We start from the raw sequence: 6,599 nt of genomic DNA, 5'->3' as shown, positions 1-6,599 counted from the left end.
ACCTCACCACTGTCTGTTTCAACCTCACCACTGTCTCTATTAACCTCACCACTGTCTCTATTAATCTCACCACCGTCTCTCCACAACAGAACATGACAGGCCCTGCAGTGATGTTTTCTTGGTCACTGTGGCTGGTTGGGCTGGGCTGCCTCACCCATGGCTCTGTTGGGAATAGGGTTTCTCCTCATGGTCCTGTCTCCATAGCATCCGCCCACCATCCTTTGGTTGCCCCAAGGTGCTGAGTCATTCTAGCTCTATTTCTATGGTCACTGTCTACACATAAGACCAGGTCTAGGCACAGTTGTTTTCCACCTCTGCCCTAACATGGATAATTAGGAGAGAAACAATGGGAGGATCCTGAAATAGTGATTGTGGGCATGGTGTTACTAAATGCTTTATGTGTGAATATACGTAGGTAGAGACATATTCTCTATAATGGTCTAGTGCTGAAAACGAACAGCAAAAGCACAAACTAAAAAGAGTACTGGAAAAGTAAATGATGGCTGTTTTTTTCTCTTTCCTTTGACGTCATTTGAGGTACATGTTTGTCAAATGTCAAAGTAGTTTTTGTGGTTATGAAACAATTGTGAAAAAATATATGAAACTGAAAAGAAAAACAAATGGTTGTGAAAAGCTTTACTTTATTTAATTATTTTATAAATTGTTGATAATCAAGAGAAGGTGAGTTTGGTATAGCTCCCCCTCGATGGGCCTCTCTGTCTCTGTAGGGGTTAAAATAGGGGTTGGGGCCCCCGGTTTTTGGGGAGGTGTTCAATGCCATTTGAACCCCATAGGGACAGTTGATCATGTTGAATGAAGTGGGTATTGGAGAAGCCAACCAGTTCATGAGCTAAATCAACGAAGAACTCTCCTGTACCACTTGGAGTGTAAGGACATTATGGTTATAACTGCTCTCCCACTGGACCATGGGTCTTCCCAGAGAGAAAAGTTCCATTCAATATTCCAAATCCAAACATTGGAATACATGATAACTGGTTGTATTGAACTGCTAGCCCAGGAATGCACTATTGATTGACAAAGACAATAAATGAAGTTTAAAAGGAATATTATTTGTGACGTGTGATTGTCTTCACGGCCGTCAGGAGTGTATGGTGATACCTTCTATTAGCATATTCTGTAAACAGCACACAGGCACAGACACATTGACACACATACACAGACAAATACATACATTCTTATATGTTCCATCAGCCTGATTTGATATAGTGTATAGCTCCCATACACAATTTCTATACTTATCAATATGGAATTAAGAATTATGCACAATACTGAGTTTAAAAATTATGTAGCCCCACTCAAGATTATTTATGTTGCTAGGTAGCTACAGTACAATATATTGTAAACTGGATTATGTGGTTATATTCACACAACTTAGATTATTTTTTCTTTTGATTCCCAGTCATTGCTGTCATAACTGATTTCATTGAACAAATACATAGCATTTGAGTTATTTCAATTGTTTTAGAGTTCTTCAAATAAATGTAATCTCACACAGTCAGTGATTTTTGCATTAATGATTGCCCTTATCTGCTGCAAATGAATGTATTCTTTCACCAATTTTTGAATAGAATCATGCAATAATGTTTATGCAAAAAATGTATTGGTAGAACAAGACTATATACGTTTGTGTACATAGGTACACTTCAACAGTGAGAGACGGAATCTAAAACAAAAATCCAGAAAATCACATTGTATGATTTTTTTATTATTAATTTGCATTTTATTGCATGACATAAGTATTTGATCACCTACCAACCAGTAAGAATTCTGTCTCTCACAGACCTGTTAGTTTTTCTTTAAGAAGCCCTCCTGTTCTCCACTCATTAACTGTATTAACTGTACCTGTTTGAACTTGTTACCTGTATAAAAGACACATGTCCTGTGTCCACACACTCAATCAAACAGACTCCAACCTCTCCACAATGGCCAAGACCAGAGAGCTGTGTAAGGACATCAGGGATAAAATTGTAGACCTGCACAATGCTGGGATGGGCTACAGGACAATAGGCAAGCAGCTTGGTGAGAAGGCAACAACTGTTGGTGCAATTATTAGAAAATGGAAGAAGTTCAAGATGACGGTCAATCTCCCTGTCTGTGGCTCCATGCAAGATCTCACCTCGTAGGGCATCAATGATCATGAGGAAGGTGAGGGATCGCAAGGTTCCCCTGCTCAAGCCAGCGCATGTCCAGCCCCGTCTGAAGTTTGCCAATGACCATCTGGATGATCCAGAGGAGGGATGGGAGAAGGTCATGTGGTCTGATGAGACAAAAATAGAGCTTTTTGGTCTAAACTCCACTCGCTGTGTTTGGAGGAAGAATAAGGATGAGTACAACCCCAAGAACACCATCCCAACCGTGAAGCATGGAGGTGGAAACATCATTCTTTGGGGATGCTTTTCTGCAATGGGGACAGGACGACTGCACAATATTGAGGGGAGGATGGATAGGGCCATGTATCGTGAGATCTTGGCCAACAACCTCCTTCCCTCAGTAAGAGCAGTGAAGATGGGTCGTGACTGGATCTTCCAGCATGACTACGACCCGAAACACACAGCCAGGGCAACTAAGGCGTGGCTCCGTAAGAAGCATCTCAAGGTCCTGGAGTGGCCTAGCCAGTCTCCATACCTGAACCCAATAGAAAATCTTAAGAGGGGGTTGAAAGTCCGTATTCTACATGCTTTGTAAGTGGGAAAACCTGCAAAATCGGCAGTGTATCAAATACTTGTTCTCCCCACGGTATTTACTATAGGTTAATGAGTAAATACTTTTGATTTGACTAAAATGTGACTAAAGTATAAGGGCATTTTGTTGACTAAAATGGCTCAATGTTTTCATCATTTTGACAATAACTACATTTAATCGTTATTCAAATAATAAAAATGTGACTAAAACTTTCAGATATTTTAGTCCAAATGACTAAGACTAGACTAAATCAAAAAAAGGGTGCAAAAACTATCAGTGACTGACAGACAGATTGTGTTAAAACCTTTCTTGCCCTGGCCCTGCTGCACTGAACGCCCCCACCACCCTCTCCTCCCAAACTACTTTGTCCCACATCTCTAAATGTAATAATCTTCCTCTCACTATTGACTGCCCTGTTTAATGGCTCCCTGAGGTCCAACGAGAGAAGGAAGAAGGGAAGGAGGGGAGGAGAAGCAACGGGTTTAGGGGGAAAGGAGAGAAGAGAGGGAGACTTGCAGAGAAAGGCTCCAGGGACAAGATGGAGGAAAGGGATGGTATGTAGAGATACAGGATGGCAGAAAAACGCCAAAGAAAGAAAGAATTAGGGTTGATGAAAACAGAACAGGAACAGACCTAGAGATGCATATGTGTGTGTGTGTGTGTGTGTCTGTGTGTGTGTGTGTGTGTCTGCGGGTGAGTATGTGTGTTGTGTGTATCTGAGTTTAAGTGTGTGTGCATGGTTTCTCACAGGTGTTTAGCTTTCGCTAAAGCTGACTAGAGTCTCTAGGTGAACGGATGATTTAAAGCCAAACAAATCCTTTCTAGTGTGTCTCCCACACCACTCCATTTCCTTTCCCTCTATTCTTCGCTGCTGCTTTAAATAGCATCGCCATGGTAGTGAAGAGCAGTTGCTAGGTAACTGGCTGGCGTCTAGAAAGGTGTTTGAGCGGTGGCTAGCACTGTCAGGACACTAACATTAGAAGCGGCACCTCCCTTTGACAGCGATTCGCTCCAAAACTGTCATTTTTGTTTTTTAATTTGTCATCATAATAACGTGCTATACATTTGCTTCCATACTTGTATTTTGGTCATCGTACCGCAATCAATTAGCATGAACTAGACCAGCGTTTAACTTAATCACGAGGGTTGTGGTTTTAAGCAAAAACGAACGAGGGTGTGTGGTATATGGCCAATATACCACGACTAAGAACTGTTCTTAAGCACGACGCATTGCGGAGTGCTTGGACACAGCCGTGGTATACTGGCCATATGGCAATATATACCATATGTTGGCAATATACTACAAACCCCCGCTAAAACACAAACATAAAACACACAAACATAAAACACATAGCATGCAATTGTAGTAATGCTTGCTATAAACAGCTATTGTCAGCCAACCAAGTAGTGGTCGGGAGCTATGCCGTGCTTTGATTGGTTACTCGCGCCATGACTTTTGACATTTGCCTGAAGTTACACTCTGCAGAAATGTCATTCCACCTTCTCGTTCACCCTTGTGGTTGACTGCCTTTCCCGCTTCTCACGCTTTGCCTTCCCCTATGTGGGCCTGCTACCTGGTGTATCATGGGCAGCGTCGGATTTAGGTATGGGCAGCAGCCCAGGGTGGCATCTTGCCGGGGGCGGCACGAGACGCCTGCACAAAAAAATTAGGAAGGAGGAGAAACATGCTGAAGATAAAGGTAAGCAGCTATGTCATCTTTTTATGAGTATAATATCATGCGTTTACGTTTACGTTTGAAAATAAAATAAATCGTCCTTGTATATTTTAATTTAATTAATTAACTGAGCTTTTGACACGTTTTGCTCCGTGAGGAAGGCTATTTCAAATAACTAGGCTATAATAGGAAGAGCGAGAGGTGAAACGTCACGATGATCAGGAAATGTAATTGCCAATGCTTTGCGGTTGCGTTTTGTGTAGAGCAATCGTTAACAACATGGATTTGTGTGGTAGTTCCAAAGCCGAACACAACTCCACCACCCTGGGCGCATGTTGATTTTAAGCTAAATGAAAGACGTGAGCCCAATAATTTCGAGGAGGCGAATTGTCGGATTTGCACCACAGAGGTGGCGTTCAAAAACGCAAATACAACACATCTGCCGATCAGGATCTTGCCTTACACTATAATACTGGCCTAGACAGAATCGTTAATCGCATTTATTTGTGTGAAAATTAATTCTCAACTAAAATGTCATAATCGTGACAGCCCTATAACTGTTTATTATAAGCAGGACTGGCAAGAGCACCACTGACCACCTGAAAATGAATGGGCCACCCATTCGCCATAGGCTGCCTTTGAATGCCTTTAAAGGTGCACTCCAACCACATCATCACACCATTAAAGTTGCCAGGCTTTGACCAAAAAACTGTTTTAAGAAAGTGATCTCACCTAAAAGTAATCTCATGCAGTCTGAGCCATATCACTGACCAGTCACAAACCCACACAAAATGTGATTCAGCTGTGCAGAAGGTTATTTGGGGACAAGGATGCACTGCTTCCTCAGGTTCCATAGGCTAAAATCATATGTCAATCATGTCTTCTAAACCAGTGATTTGTTTGCAAGGCGGTACTTGTCGACTGGAAAAATATTTCAGATGGATGTTCGTGTGACCGGATGGCACCTTTAACTGCCTTCACGTTAGCAGATGAGACTGTGGCGAGCGTGTGTTTGTATCAGTGATATGGTACTTCATTGTGAGGGTCATCAATGCTGCATTTAGTTAGAAAATGAATTGCATTTGTCTTAGTTTATTTATCAAATGAGAAAAATGACATTATGCAGTAGTATCATAATCATCTTTGCTGACATCTAGAGGATGTTCACAGTTATTGCAGCCACCCCTTTGTCCTGGGAAACAAACATTCAGCCACCAAACGGTGTCAAGAACTACACTGGAGATGTAATTTGCAATGATTGAGCTAATGTGAGTACTGATTCCTAAGTAGTTCTAACAAACTGACATTACTCACTGCATGGGGAGATTGAGATGGAAAGAGAAAGCAAGATAGTGAAAGGGGGAGGGAAAGAAACCCAAGAGCTCTAAAAAGAGTTACCTATATCAGCTGTTACAGACGCACAATATCCCAAACACACAGGAAAATCTATAATACTGTTACAGAAATTAGAACCTCCTATGTGTTTAATTGAAAAAGGAATAAACTAAATAATTATTTGGTCCTAAAAGTGAATAGAAATTGGCAGAACATCTCTACTCTCAGAGATACAAAACAGAGACAGATCCTGACCAAACATTGGCTAGGTCATAGAAATATAAAGATACAGACTCACATGTCTACCCACAGAGGTGTGTGAGTGCAGGCATGGCGAGGTATAGACAGAGATGCACTTCCTCTATCTCAAAAATTATCCTTCAGCAAGAGAGACATTCTTTAAAGAAATAAGTAATTTCTGATTTGAATTCATTTTGTGATTGTTGCTGATCATAAGGCTGATGGCAACAATATTTCTTCAGTGTAGCTCCAGTAAATTTACATAATTCAGCAGATGCTGTCATCCAGAGCGAATTACAGCAGTCAGCGTGTATATTCTCACTTAGTGTACAGGCCCCCTGTGAGAATTGAACCCACAACCCTGGCATTGCAAGCACCATTCTCTATCAACTGGGCATTACAGGAAGGAGGTGATGTTGTTATTATTGTTAGTAGTAGTAATTTCATTTGTAGACATATTACTGGTAGTAATCATCAGGGCTGTCGCCAGGAAATCCTGAGCCCGGGTTGTACTGATTATTGTAATAGTAGTAATGGTGTTAGTAGGTAGAGATAATGGTGGTAGTAATGTTAGTAGTAATAGTGTTTGTAGGTAGAGATAATGGTGTAGTAATGATAGTAGTAATAGTGTTAGTAGGTAGAGAT

The sequence above is a fragment of the Esox lucius genome, chromosome 1 (assembly GCF_011004845.1).
Source record: "Esox lucius isolate fEsoLuc1 chromosome 1, fEsoLuc1.pri, whole genome shotgun sequence".
NCBI lineage: Eukaryota > Metazoa > Chordata > Actinopteri > Esociformes > Esocidae > Esox > Esox lucius.
Note: the sequence above shows the minus strand (reverse complement) of the source record.